The sequence below is a fragment of the Diabrotica virgifera genome, chromosome 3 (genome assembly GCF_917563875.1).
Source record: "Diabrotica virgifera virgifera chromosome 3, PGI_DIABVI_V3a".
Taxonomy (NCBI): domain Eukaryota; kingdom Metazoa; phylum Arthropoda; class Insecta; order Coleoptera; family Chrysomelidae; genus Diabrotica; species Diabrotica virgifera.
In genome coordinates, this window is record NC_065445.1 from 135,264,318 (window position 1) to 135,280,783 (window position 16,466).

Consider the following 16,466-nt stretch of genomic DNA (forward strand, 5'->3'; position numbering starts at 1 on the left):
GCTTGCCCGTTCAATTTCATGTATATGGATTTCTTCTTTTTCTTCTTCTTCTTTTTGTGTAGACATCATTCTGTTTATTTTTCATTGTGCCTCCAGTAAGTTAGTAAGTTGTCATTCCCATTGATCGTCTTCCTATTGGGGAACCGTCTCTCGCCGTCCTTACTACTCTATTTGTTGTTATTCGGCTTATGTGGTCGTTTCATTCTACTCTTCTCTTTTTCACCCAGTTATTAATGTTGTCCATCTTGCATCTCCGTCGTATATCGGCACTTCTAGTTCGATCCCATAATGTCTTATCAATTTTTCGAAGTGTTTTCATTTCTTCTGTCTCTAACATTATTTTTGTCCTTTCTGTATCAGGTCATGTTTCTGCCGCGTATGTCATAATTTTGCTCTGATGTTCTGTAGGCACATCTGCTGTAGTTTTATCAGTTTGTTTGGGATTCTTATCTTCTTTAATGCCCTTATCATTTTGGTTCTATTCATGGATTCAAAGACACTTCTGTCAAAGTCAATAAAGGTTAGATATATGTAAGTTTTTATTATAATTTCTGTATTACTTGTTTTACTGTGTGTATTGCGTTTATTGTTTTATTGTTGATCTTCCTGGACGGAAACCGTTCTGATAATCTATTATATTCTCTCTCTATTCGTGCTATTAGTTAATGGTTTACTAGATTGGCCACGATCTTGTAGGCTGTATTAAGGTGTGTAATAGCCCTGTAGTTGAAACATTTCTCTTTTCTCCCATTTCTTGTGCATTGGCATGGCTCCCCAGTATTCCATTCTCCCGGAATCTCTTCCTTGTCCCATATTTGTTTCATTAGTTCCTGTAATAATTGTTCATGCAGCTGCTTACCACCATACTTTTTTAATTCCGCTACTACTTTGTCTTCTCCAGCTGCTTTACCATGTCTTGCTCTATTTATTTCTTTATGTTTTTCTTTCGCGATTGGGCATCTTATGCTTCCCTCAGACTCTCAGACTCCCTCATGCGTGCAGTCACACCAGACATTCTGTCACCAAGCCTGCTAGGCCAGACAACGCGTCTCTGATTCCCCTTCTTTTCATTCATTAACAGAATACAGAATAGATATAGTAGAGGATGTTTTTATTGCTTTACCATTGTTTGTGGGATATTTTTTCAACCCACATTACATTTTTCAATTAGATTAAGGTATTACATGAGGACTTAAATCTACAAAAACACATTTGTATTATTGTTGTTAAACAAAGGCAATTATGTAATAACGTACAGGGTGTTTTGAGAAAACTTGACGGTTTGCCTAAATAACCATCAAAAAAAAGTACATAATATGTATGTATATATGTAATAATAAGTGTATTTGTTTATTTGAAGTCATAAACTAATAAAAATGTTTATTAAATTCGATTATTGCTTTTAGTGATAAAAGGTAACAATAATAATATATTAAGCTATTTAACCACCCGTATATTTGACTTCAATAGGAAAACCTTTATCGGTAGTTGGACTTAGGAATATTTGGTGATAAAGTAAGAATGCAAGATTTGTGATGAGTACTGGATATATTCAAAGATAGTTGGCCTTATGCCGTGAACTAACGAAAAGTTAATTCTATTTTATAAATAATAAAAGCATGTTTCGATATATTTCACACTGAATGTATTTATCCAATTTAAACTATTTACTCAGTCTTGTTATATTCTGTTCGGTTTTTATCTGTCAATCACTAAGTTTTACGCTAATAAGCATGCCTATAGCAGTGTGATTTTTTGAATGAGATTCATAGAGGGATATTTGAGAATGGATGTATAATGCTTTTTATAATGATATTCCTCAAATGGTATTGTCTAATATGTCATTTTTGTTACACACAGTTGAAGTTGTTTTTCATATAGATGGATATAGTTTAGCGACCTATTTTCTCTTAGATACTTTTCTGCCTTTTTTGTTTCCTTTTTATCCAGTCTTGTAGCGTTGCAACATGTTAGAATCCCACATTTTTATAGTTTAGTATTTCTCGATTTTTTTTTGTTTACACATCTATATATCAGTTCGATTTTTGCTTATATTCATAACTTGGCTATATGTATAATATGTAATTTTCTCGATCGAATTACTCTAATTATACTAAAAGACTTTTGCTTTGAAAATTTGCGACCTTTTTCTATTAGATACCTTCCTTCTAGATATATTTTTCTGTCTTTGTCATTTATAATGCACTTAGTCGAAGTTCTTTTTCATATAGATGAATTCAATTTGTTTTATGTATAATACCATTTTATTTGAGATCATATTTAGAACTTACTTATATATAACAAAAATATGTATTCTCCAACTGATTAGAACTCTAAATCTGGTTTGAAAATAATATGAGAAATATCGGTGGTTTGGACTTAGCGAAAGAATTTATCTGATATGTATTGTAGGTATTAGCGATTTAATGATAGATTTAGCAATTGATGGTTTGCATATATTTGTGTTCCATTTTGATACACTGACATTTTGCACCTAGGGAGAGATAATGTAAATATTGAGAGTTGCATGTTAAAAATAAGAGGTTTACTAGTTTGGACATAATGAAAGAACGCCTGTGTATAATAGTGTACGAAAGATTTGGATGTTTCTCAGTAAAAACGAAAATACTAAAGCCCTTTTGACATGCTGATGTATTTGATTTTTATGCCTGACTAGAACTCTAAATCTGTTTTGCATACAGAGTGAGTTTTATGTATGGAAATACTCAATTATGTCGGAAACGGCTTGCAAGATTTTTATAGATTTTGGTCGGTAAGGGTTTTCTGAGGCGGTCTATATTATAGTGACAATTACATTGTTGTCAGATTTTCCGTTTTTCTGGAAATCTAATGAACTTTCTTATTTCAAATGGAACACCGTATATATTTTTTGCGTTTTGAAGTCCCAAAGAAATACTGATTATTTTTCATGTTATTTTCCCTATACCTAAATGCTATAATTTCGAAGTTATTGCTACATTTATTAAAAAAAATTTAAACAAATTATAAAAACCAATAGTATACAAAAGTATATGACACGATAGTATACGAAAAGTTTGGATGTTTCTTGGTAGAAACGAAAATACTAAAGCTCTTTTGACATGCTGATGTATTTGATTTTTATGCCTGACTAGAACTGTAAATCTGGTTTGAAAATAATGTGAGAAATATCGGTGGTTTGGACTTAGCGAAAGAATTTATCTGATATGTATTTTAGGTATTAGCGATATAATGATAGATTTAGCAATTGGTGGTTTGCATATATTTGTGTTCCATTTTGATACACTGACATTTTCTAGGGAGAGATAATGTAAATATTGAGAGTTGCATGTTAAAAATAAGAGGTTTACTAGTTTGGACATAATGAAAGAACGCCTGTGTATAATAGTGTACGAAAGATTTGGATGTTTCTCAGTAAAAACGAAAATACTAAAGCCCTTTTGACATGTTGATGTATTTGATTTTTATGTCGCATTTTATTGGTTGGACGCCACGATTGGACCAATAGGACCGAAAATACGTATCTAAGGCTCTTTTGACATGTTGATGTATTTTATTTTTCTGTCACTGTACTGAGTTGTCGTACGTCACGATTGAGTCGATAGGTCTGAAGATACATAACTAAGGCCCTTTTGACATGATGCTATATTTTTGATGTCACTATTGGACTAATAGGACCGAAGATACGTAAGTAAGGTCCTTTTAGCATGATGCTGTATTTAATTTTTCTGGATTGGACCAATAGGATCGAAGATACAGAAGGCCTTTTTAACTTTCTGCTGTATTTGATTTTGTTAAATCCAATCATTTTTATTCATCGACACCTTCGCCTGTATCTTTTATGAATTGTTTCCACAGAGAGAGAGAGAGAGAGAGAAAGAGAGAGAGAGAGAGAGAGAGAGAGAGAGAGAGAGAGAGAGAGAGAGAGAGAGAGAGAGAGAGAGAAAGAGAGAAGGAGTGTGTCTTTTTACGATGACATATAGATGCTAGCTCACCTTTAACGTATCACAAGCTTCAATCGTTCCAATCACAACGGGATGTAACGTCACCATCGCTTAAACATACATTATGTTACGATCGTAGATAAAATATAGTATGCAACTCGTAAAGCTTAGATTTCTGCACGTATATATATATATAATCGGTTCATAACGTTCTACGACGTCTTCCGATTCCCAATCGCCATTGCTCTAGATCGTAGCACATGTCTTCGTTCAAGGCTCTTTCTGTGATTTCCCTATGGATTCCTTCTATCCAGCTTTTCCTAAGTCTTCCTCTTTTCCGCCGTCCTTTTGGTGCCCATCGTAGCACTTGCTTGGGTAATCTGTCGTCTTCCATACGTTGTACGTGGCCAAACCATCTTAGTTGCTTTGTTTTTATATCGTCCATTATTGTATGCTTTATCTCCAATATCTCCATTATCTCCAATATTCTTGTATTTCTGATTTTTTGTATTCTTGATATACCAGCAGATCTTCTCCAGAAGTCCATTTCAGTTGTTCTGAGCATATTTTCGGATTTTTCTTTAAGTGGCCAAAACTTCGCTGCTGTATGTTATAATGCTCTTAACAATGCTGTTATAGATGTTATGTTTATTTTCTTTGGAGATACTTTGGTCCCATAGGATTTTGTTCAATAATGCGATAGCTTTCCTTCCTTGTGTGCACCTTTCTTGGATATTCTTGTCCAACGTTCCATCTTGTGTAATTTTAAGACCCAAGTATTTATATTCCTGACAGTGATTAATAGTTATTTCATTTTCCAACGCTAGATCCTGCTGTATACCTCCAACGCACATATATTCCGTTTTCTTGGTATTCACTTCTAAACCCGTTCCGGTACTCTTCTATGATTTTTCGGGTCATATATTCAATATCGTGATAATCCTGGGCCATAAGAATCTGATCATCCGCAAAACATAGAGTGTATAGCATGTTATCATCATTTAGCGGTATACCCATATTCTTACATTTCCTTTTCCAGGATTTCAAAACTTGCTCTAAATATATTTTAAATAGTGTCGGCGATAGACAGCAGCCCTGTTTAAGACCCTTATTTACTTCAAATCCTGACGAGATTTCCTTGTCTAGCTTAACTTTTGCTGTATTATGTTGGTATAGATTTTTTACAGCTTTAATGAGGTTCAGACTGATGTTAGTTTTTTCGAGGGCTTCCCAAAGTTTACTTTGTGGTACAGTATCGTATGCTTTTTTTAAGTCTATGTACACTAAATGCAGTTCTTGATTGTAGGCTATTTGTTTGTCTATTAACTGTGTTACACAATATAGGTGGTCAGTGGTGGATCTGCCAGCGCGGAAACCGGCTTGCTCTTCGACCTCTAAGTCCTTGTATTCTTCTTCTATTTTATTTTTGTTAATTTTTCCGTAAACTCTGCTGATGGTGCTTGTGACAGATATTCCCCGGTAATTATCGCATATATTTTTACTGCCTTTCTTGTGTATTGTAGAAATTGCAGACAATTGCCATTCTTTTGGTATGACTTCGCCATTCATACATCTATTAAATATATCTCTTAGGTATTCATACAGGGTGTTGCTACCGTATTTGAGCAGTTCTAGTGCTATGCCGCCAGGCCCTGACGCTTTTCTATTTTTTAGGGATTTGCATGCATTTCGTACTTCTTCCAGTCTTAACCGAATCGATGAGCCACTGACAATTACATTGAAACTTTCGTGATCTTCGTTTTTAATAAAATCTTCTCTATTTTCTACTAGTAACTGTTTGAAATAGCCATCCCACTTTTCCAGAGTAATCGGTGTTATTATATCCCTTTTGGTATCTGTTCTCAACGTTTTAAGGAATTTCCAGCTCTCTGTGTTTCTTGTCCCCCCTATATAGGCGTTAAGTTGATGGCATTTTTTTGTCCACGTTTCGTTTTTCTTCTGTGTAATTTTTTTCCGCACTCTTGCTTGTGCTTCTTTGTATAAAACCTTATCGGAATCTTTCTGTGTACTCATATATTTCCGGTACTTTTCTCTCTTATCGTCTATTTCGGTGGCTATTTCTAAGTCCCACCAGTATGGTTTATTTTTTATGTTGTCTTTGTACTCCCCCAATGCCTCATATGCAGCTTCGTGTCAGCGGCGGCTCGTGGGTCAATCTTCAGGGGGGTCATTTTGGTTTGAAAACTTCAAACTGTTGATTTTTTAAAGTATTTAAAAGATCTTTTAGCATTTATATTTTAGATAAAAAATACAGACTTAGATAAAACTCAATACTATTTACCCTAGTTTTCCGAAAATTAAATTTGTCTTTTTTTAGAGTAAATCTTTTAAAAAATATAGGAAAAATGGTATGAACAGGTTATTGACTGATATATAGATAGGAATATTTATAGTATAATAAATTGTAAATTTATTAAAACGAAACTTACTTTAAATATTTTTATATTTTAAGTCAATTCTTCTATCCTTTAGTTCTGCAAAATAGTCTATGACCTTCTCATTGAAATTTGGAATGCTCTTGACAAGCGTTTTCTCGATGCTCAGCATAGACAAGGCACTAAGTCTAGGTTGTCCCATCGTATTACGCAGGAATGTTTTTACTCTTTTTAAAGTAGAAAAACATCTCTCACTTTCCACGGTTGTCATAGGGAGTGTGCACAAAATATTTAATAACTTCACTGCTTCAGAAAATGTTTCAGACAAATTCATGTTAATAAAAAGCTGAAGTATGGCTACTGCACCAGCACTATTGCGAAAATCCTCACGACAATATAAGACTTCAAGTTCCGATTTTAGTTTGGAAATATTCACTGTGGGATAATTAGCCGTCACCATTTTTAAAATATTTTGCGGAAAGTTGGTAGTGTATGCTTCAAATTTCTCTATGTAGAATAACTGTGAAATCATGAGATGATCATTGAAACTAAACCTGTGATTTATTTCAGATATAATAATATCACAAATTTCAAGTGCAGTTCGTCGCTTTGGATCCTCTGCAGTAGTTTTTCTTTTTTTTGCTGTTGATGTGCTTGGTACTTCTGATTCCAAAATAGTATTTCTAATTATTTGGATATTGTTGTTAAAAGACAGGATACAATTTTTGACAGATATAACATCAATGTCTCGCATTTGCAATTGTTTAAACAATATATCAACATGGGGCATTATTTTATGGAAAAAATTTAACCAAAATAAAAAATGCTCATCTTCCAAATGTCTTTTTAAACCAGTTGCTTGATTTATATTGTTACCATCTTGCTCCTCATCAATAATTTCCTCTAAGCAAGATTTTAAATCATCTTTATAAGTGTATACAATTTCAACACATTTTGTATTGAAAGCCCATCGAGTAGGCGCAGCTTTAGGTAGCCTTACTTTAACCACTCTATCCAGAACCATCGTACGTTTTGGAGATCGGCCGAAAAAGGACGAAAATCCGTGTAAATTTGCAAAAAATATTTTTATCGGTTTGTGTTGACTCGCCGCTTTTTGGAGGATAAGATTAAATTGATGGGCATAGCAGTGAATGAAGTGTGCATTTGGGTATATTTCTTTAATTTTTGTTTGTACTCCTCCCAGTTTACCGCTCATGACTGATGCACCATCGTAACTTTGGGCAATCAATTTTTCAGGTGCTTCATTAATTTTTAATAATTGAAGTTCTTCCAATATTACATTAGTTAAATGTTGTGCTGTAGTACCTAGGGGGTTAACAAATTTCCAAAATCTTTCATGTACAATACCAGTTAATACATATCGCAATATGATAATCATCTGCGTTTTATTGGAGCTGTCTGTGGTCTCATCTACTTGAATGGCCACAAAATTTGTCTGGCCAATCTCCTTCATGATATGAGTATGCACAATGGCTAACATTGATTCTAAAATATCGTTCTGAATTGTTTTCGATGTTCCTTTAAATACTGTACTTTTTTCAATGTGTTCTTTAAACATTAAATCCAGTTCAGAAACAAAATCGATAAGGCCCAGAAAAATTCCACGATTATTGGAGCTGTCACTTTCGTCATGACCGCGCAATGCAATTTCGAAAACTCCACAAAATTTTACACAGTCGATTAGTTTGTTTAAAATATACCTATTTTTAGATACCAATTCATTAAAGTCATGCACAGATTTACGATATACACTATCAAGTTGCTGTCTTATGTTAACACGTCCTAAACTTGCGTAACTCATTGATGAATTTATATGAGTAGTTGAAGAGGCATGTTTTGTAATTTTCACTTTTAAATGCTTAATGTCAGTTACTCCATTTTTCGCCCATACAGCGTCATTCGAAAACAGTAAACACGGATAGCAAAAAAATGCATTTCTCACACTGCAGCCACAAATCCAATCACACAAATTGTACATTGATTCTTTAAAATATCTTTGAATGTCCTTACCCCTATCCTTTGTTGTTTGTTTTAAATTCATGTTTGGTTTTGGTCGACCACTTTCTTTTTTCTCAAGCCGCCGTTCATAATTTAGTGTTCCAGCAGATTTTAAGGCAATTATTTCGTCAACAACACTCATCTTGTTTTTGTTACAATCACAAAAAAATCCAACAAAACAAAATAAATTACGCAAATACGCCGCGATCGATATAGACCTGCCGTGAAGTGCGGTCAGCAGACGGTAACTAACTAAACGTGAGGCCGTCGACTCTACTAGAGGTATACGACGGAAAGGTCACTCCCACTCTCGCCCACGAAATTGCTATCTGCCGTCTCTTTTCTATTTTACATGCATTTGTCCATAAGCCATAAGAACTGTATATAGACAATTTAAAATACGGCCCAGCCACGGGCTTGTGTATAGCGCGAGGCGCGACGTTATTATATCTATTATATTTGTTTTGCCAATGCAGACTGCTGAGAGAGAATTTTATATTTCAGAGTGAAGTTTTAGATAAAAGATATTTTTAATAAAATTGGTATTTTTATGAGATTATTTTAGGGGGGTCATTGACCAATTGACCCTAAGGAGGAGCCGCGCTTGCTTCGTGTATACATTGTGTTATATGTGTATGAAGATGTTCCGTATTTATAAATGTATATTGTCCTTTCAGTTTCTCGTCCAGTCGCTTTTCGTATAGCGTTCTTATACTTGTTTGTTGTAAGCTTTCTAGGTTGTATTTCTTTTTTGGTTCCAATTTGTTTCCTACTTGTTCTCGTGGATTTAGATTTTTTTGAGATTTCATTCTGGGGAACAGTACTTCCGCTTTTAGAAGATGATGGTCACTGCCGCATGTTGCTCCTCTATAAACCCTTACATCGTTAATTTTCATTCGACTCCGTTGTTTTATCAAAAGATAATCAATTATACTTTTCTGGTTCATAGTAGGTTGGGTCCGAGTATATTTATGAATGCATATATGCTGGAAGAAGCCGTTCATAATTCTTAAATTGTTCTGTTTACAGATGTTAATTATTCTTGTTCCATTATTGTTGAGTAATTCCTCGCCGTATCTGCCTAGTACGTCATCCTGTTTTTTATTGCCTGTTCTGCCATTTAGGTCTCCTAATAATATCATTTCTCTGGCATTTCCTATTTTGACGATTTCATCGTTGAGCTGTTCATAGAACTCATCTTTGTTTGCTACCAGTGCGTCCTCGTTTACACCATATACTCCCAGAATAGTTATTCTATAACCATATATGTTCATGTTGACCTTTATCATTCTTTCATTTATTCCTTCCCACGATGTTATGTGCTTTCTTAATGTTCTGCGTATGAAGATCGATATTCCTTGTTGAGCTCTTATGTGTTTTGGAACTCCACTATAAAAATGATCATAGTAGCCCAATTTCTGTGATCCTTGGCCTTTCCTCTTAGTTTCTGTCACTACTGCGATGTTCATTTTCATGTATTTTAGCTCTAATATAACTTCATCCATTTTATTTGAGAGGCTTTGAACGTTCCACGTTCCAAAATTCATAGTCCGTTTTCGTTGCTTTTTTCGTTGCCGAGTGATCCGTCCATTCATCCGAGTCTGATTATTAGGTCGTTTAACATTTGCTTCTTTTTACAAGTACCGAGGAGTTAGCCCGATGCCTTAACCCCCAACTTGGAGGACCAGGGTTTGATTTCAGAGTTCCTTCTCTTAGAGAGGTTGCTTTCTCCACAGCTAAGGAGTCCTCTCTACCCCACTTCAGTCATTTTTTTACAAGTACCGAGGAGTTAGCCCGATGCCTTAACCCCCACCTTGGAGAACCAGGGTTTGATTTCAGAGTTCCTTCTCTTAGAGAGGTTGCTTTCACCACAGCTAAGGAGCCCCCTCTACCTCTGCACGTGACTGGTTTAAATAACATATTATGTTATGGTCGTAGATAAAATATAGTATGCAGCTCGTAACGGTTAGTTTATGGCTTAAATAACATATTCGATACTCCCCACACCTTTAACGTATCACAATCTCCAATCAGACCAATGCTAACAAGATGTAATGTCACCATCGCTTAAACATACTACATTATGTAACGGTCGTAGATAAAATATAGTATGCAACTCGTAAAGCTTAGATTTCTGCACATGACTGGTTTAAATAACATATTATGTTATGGTCGTAGATAAAATATAGTATGCAGCTCGTAACGGTTAGTTTATGGATTAAATAACATATTCGATACTCCCCACACCCTTAACGTATTAAATCTCCAATCAGACCAATGCTAACGAGATGTACTGTCACCATCGCTTAAACATACTAAATTATGTTACGGTCGTAGATAAAATATAGTATGCAACTCGTAAAGCTTAGATTTCTGCACGTGACTGGTTTAAATAACATATTATGTTATGGTCGTAGATAAAATATAGTATATGCAACGTGCCAACGTGCCCCTTTCCAATGATACCTCACACGTCACGATCGGACCGATAACAACGGAGATATACTGTAGTGGCGTTTTGGCTATGCCGCCATCTTTGTTTTTTGTGTTAACGTATTCGTTACCCCCTCCCCTTTCCGACGCTGTGACGTCAGCATCTATCTCACTCTTACTCATTGAAAAGGTACTTCTCTCTCTAACACATTGATTTCCCTATCTCTGTAGTCATAGTAACTTTGTATTACTACTTATGTAGTATCTATTTATAAAAAGAAGAATTTGCTAAGTAATATATTGGTTCATCATCAGCACCATCATCTGTGACCACTGAGAGCCCATGGAGGGCCATGATGGTCACCCGTTGGGGTTTCTAGGCTCTAAAGTTTTACATGGTGTGGAGAACAGACACACGCATAACTCCTCAAAAGTTCTATACGTTATATTAATCTAAAATATTAATTTCTTGTTTGTCTTTTTTGAGGAGATCTTTTCGGCGTTATGTATGTTTTGCTTCCTTAACTATAGTTGACCATGTTTTCTTTTCCTTTGCTTGTTTCCTAGTCCTTTCAAATCCTGGTTAATACCATCAATCCATCTCTTTCTAGGCCTACCTTTCGGTATTTTCCAGTTTAATTCTTTTCTAACTACTTTTTTTTTGTATTTCTCTTATCATCCATCCTTTCTACGTGTTCCAAGCAACTCAGTCGTTTACTTCGTATTTCTTTTATGATTGTCGGTCTATTCAAATTTTTATTTATTTCGTGGTTCATTCTTATACACCATTCCCCATTCTCCTGTATAGGTCCATATATTTTCCCTAAAATGTTTCTTTCCCATCTAAAGGTACATAAACGTGGGTGCTCCGTGCTCGGTGTAGTTGCTCAAATGGATACGGCATGCGCTCCCCTACATATAAACCGCAAACCAGTTGAACCGAAGAGGGTGAGGGGCGAGCACCAACGTATCCACTAAGTGGAGCTGCTACACCCAGCACGGAGCACCTACGTATGGATACGTACCTTAAGAATCTGTTTCTCTTGTTCAGTAGGTAGTCAAAATCCACGTTTCTGATGCATACATTACAGGTCTCATAACTGTGGTGTATATTTTTTCTTTTGAATTAACAGATACTGATTTCGACTTTAGGATATTCTATAGGCTGTAGCAGCATTTGTCTCCAAGTGAAATTCTCGTTGCTACCTCATCACTGTTTTTATTTCCTTTTGTAACTATTGATCCTAATTATTTGAAATGTCTACTCTTTCAAATTTTTGACCGTTCAAAGATATTATATGAGTGCCTTTCGTTTGTACTTTTTCCCGAGTTGTTTTCATGTATGTACCTACTTTGTCTAACTTCTAGACCCATAGTATGTGCCGCTTCTTTAAAATATGTATGTATAAGTCTTTTCTCGGTCTTTTAATGTCCAGCTGATTATGTCTATATTATCTCAGGGGCGCCTCGTCGGGGTAGGCAAGGTAGGCGCTGCCTAACCTCTTCAAATGTACAATACAATAATAAATTACTTATTTCAACATTGTAATTTATAAATTTTGACACAATGCGTAAGTATCTAAAATAAAAAAGCTACTTTTTAATTTCTCTTCGAAGTTGTAATTATTGTACGCACCTCGTAGTAGTACTACTGACTTCTATTATGGCCCTACCCTATGGTCAGGCACTTTAAAATCCGCCTAACCTAAAGAACAGAACAGAATGATATGCGTTTCTATTCTTTACGCTAAGCACAGCGCTAACTGTGGCTTGTCTAGCCCTAGTGGACGAGAATTTCCGGGAACTTTTTGGGGCTAGGTTAGGCTACATTTGTTTGCGCCTTCGGCAATGGTTGTCCCGAGCTGCATCTCGGGATAGCCAATTGTTTATTTTAGGATCCTGACTACAAATACTGAAAAAACTAAAAGTGCGAATTTTGTCATGAAATTTGGTACGTGGAGTTAGAATAATATTTGGAACACCTTTTCCAAATAACTTTTTCCGATATCTCTAACGCGAAGCAAAATATCGAAAATTTGCCCTGTTTGTAGATTCGCAGTAGATAGCGTTTAAAATTTAAATTTGAGTTGACTATGACTATCTTAAAAAATGTGAACCATCATTCTTGCTTGACTGCAAAATTTTAAATCTGTATTTATTTTGATAGCCGCAATATAGGGGTGTCTTCATCTTAAATGCGACAAACTGTGTAAATAGGTATACGAGTATATGTAGAGTATAGTAGAGTATAGAGTATATATAAAGGTATATGTGTCGCCTACCCGCATACTGAGGTCACGAGCCGCCACTGTATTATCTGCGTAAGCAACGACTTGGTTGATATTTGTAAATATTATAGATTATAGCTTCTCTGTCTATAGGAGTTTTCCTGATTACTTGTTCCAACGCAAGGTTAAAAAGTGTTATTGAAAGCGCATCCCCTTGTGATAAAACTTCGTTAATGTTAAATTCATCGAACAGTTGAATTTGGATTCTTACTTTTGCTTTGGTGTTGATTAGGCATAGTTTTACTAATCTGATTAGTTTTTTGGCACATTCAACTCTTGCATTGCGCTATATAATTCCTTTCTAATTATTGAGTCATACACTTGTTTGAAATCTACAAATAGATGATGTTGTTCGGTATTCCATTCGTAGAATTTTTCCAGCTTTTGCCTTTTCTGAATCTCCTTGATAATCCCCTGTTGTTGGTTCCATTATATTGTTTAGCGTTCCTTCTAATATTTCGCTAAATATTTTGTATCCAACGTTTAGTAGTGATAGTCCCCGATGGTTATTGCAATATAACTTATCTCCCTTCTTATGTATAGGGCACATCACTGCAATTTTCCATTGTTACTGCATTATTTCTGTGGTCCATATTTCTAGTATTAACTTTGATAAATTCACTCTGTATTCCATGTCCTCCATATTTTAACATTTCTACGGTTATTGTATCGCATCCTGGGACCTTGTTATTTTTCATTTTTTTATTACATCTTTTATTTCTGCTTCTGTTGGTGCATATTGGTCTACTTCAGCCTCTCTGACTAATCTTGTCTCTTCTATTTTAGGCGACGTTCAAATCCGTCATTTTGTCTGTGATTTTCAATAGACTATGAGAGTGGGGACCTGTTGTACTTTCCCATTTTTTTTTATTGGGCATTTAAGTCAAAATTGGAATGATGTCGGCTTGGGCGGATTTCAGGGGAGGTAACCTGGATCTCGACGGTTTCCAAGAATATCGGGAATTTCTTTGTGGAAGTTGGCGATTATACGATTATCCATAATTTTGTTCTATTCTTTAATCAATGCGTGTTCGCGGTTTAGATTAGGTGGAGCTATGTTACTAAGAGTGGGTGGCTACATTGTGGGGGTGGGCATAATTGTGCCTGTTATCATACGCATAGCACAGTTTCGCTGAGTCTCATCCAGGTGGGTATGCCTGCTGTTTAACCACACCGGTGCACAGTATTCTGCCAGCGGATCAGGCCAAGAGCAAATAATCGTCAGGTTGATGCTATGGACCCCCATGTAGAGTCGCAAAGTTTCTGTATTATGTTGTAACGTGTTTTTAGATTTTCTGATGTTTTCGTTAGGTGTTATCTGAATGTGATCGTTTTTTCTAGAGGAACCTCAAGGTATTTCGGGTATTTATTGTGTTTCAGTAGTTTCTAAGGATTGGCGTCTAAAATTTCGGTTGCAGACATGTCACATACCTATGTCAGCAATATATGGGCTAAAAGTCAAGGGGCAAGCACTTAACACTGTGGAAGGCCATTGTTAAGTTTCATCTGTTTGCTCATATTTTTCCCATTATTACCTGGAAGGTTGTGTTTGTCAGCATGTTTGATAATACGGGTCATTTTATATATTAATCCCTGTTTCCAAACAGTATCCTATGCCTAATGCTGTTAGATCTATGAATCCTAGATTGCTTTTTGTCTCTTTTGAAAACTAGCTTCTATATAAAAGCTGTTAGTGACAAGATTTGGTCCCTACAGCTTTAATAAGGGCTAAAACCTGCTTGTTCAATGGGAACATTTTCAAGTACCCACTATTTTTTATTTCACAATAAAACACTGAAAACTTTTGTTTTCTATACTTCCACAAAATTTATTATTTACAACTATGTGACTACACCTGTTTCGGCAGAGTGCCTTTCTCAAGTGATATAATTTACAGCCAGCCACATTGTTTGATTTGCTTGTCTAGATAATGCTTAGAAGAAATGCGTTCAATGTGATTCCCCGTTTAGGATTTTGTCCTCTTCAGGGTTTGTAGTGAATGTGTAGTGTTGGCAGCAAAAGCAAACAGTCCGAAAAACACACTGGGGCAAGCGCCGTGTCCTGGTGTTTTTGGATCCTGGGTTATGCCGGACGGTGGTGTCCAGAAGGCTAGAAGTCAACAGAGAAGAAAGTTTGATGGATTGTTGTTGGTTCCATAGACATTTACGTGTACTGTCCGTGCTTTGCTCTCGACCAGTCTCCCTAGAAACCATTGTACAACGACAGGCGAACCTGCGTCCCTCGTCGGCGGTCAGGAGGTGGCTTTGAGCGCAGCGTGGACAGTGTGCGTTCGAGTGGAGAAAATAGTTGCGGCTATTTTCTTGGGACGAACAGGTATAATTGTGCAATGAAGTTGGGAAACCGCAAAAAACCAACTTCTCCCTGTTCGGGGTAGGGAAGAGGAAATGTTAGAGGTGGGTACGGTAGGCTAACGGGGTAGCCTCGAGGATGTTTACGTACTCCACCGGGAGTTCGTCAATGCATGTTTGCATTAGAGCGGACGGTACATGAATCTTTTTGCGTTTGGGCTTTCGGTGGAGTACGTGGCCGGAAGATGAACAGAAACATTTGAGAGATTCTTGTGTGTCGGAAGGGGGGCCGTTGATTACTTTGATTGTGAAGTTCCTGTTCAGAGAGTTTATTCTCTCGGTGATTTTGGGGGTGTTCGAGATGTTATGGATTTCGTTTGAGGGATATCGCCAGTGCTCATAGTTGCATCTACGCAAGATTCTACGTTCTGTTCTCAACAACCTCTCTTGTTTTTGTCTTGAACAAAGAGAGTAGATACATGATTTGTACTCCATGACGGGTCGAATAAAGGTCTTGTAAGTGTGAATGAGAGTCTTCTTGTGTGTCTTGCCAATTTTTCCCGAGAGAGCGTTGAGAAGTCTGGCCCTGTTCCTTACCCTATCTAAAGTTGCCTTTAGATCTGCGTCCCAGTTGAGAGTCCTGGTGAACAGTACTCCCAAATAGTTCGCAGTCGGGCTAACAACAAGCCTTTCTCCCAACAGTCTCAGTGGATATTGGTCGTCTTCATTGGCTATGATTCTATTTGACACAGAAGGGGCGCGAAACACAATTGTTGTTGTTTTGTTCGCATTCAGCGTGACTCTCCACTTACAACACCATTCGCCGACGCCGTCCAACAGAGCCTGGGCTCTTCTGAAGAGGAGTCTTGGGTTGTATCGAGAGGTTGTTGAGAGCATATAATTTACAATGTGTTTGCCTTTTTAAGTCTCTAACTGAAGATGTTGAGGAGTGGGGAGCTGTTTGTCTCGAGTTGGTCATTCAGAATTATATCTGTATTTTTCAGTTTATTAATTTCCATAGATTCTAAAAAAGATAGCTTAAGGCCTTTATTTTGGATATGAAGAATTTTAAACTCT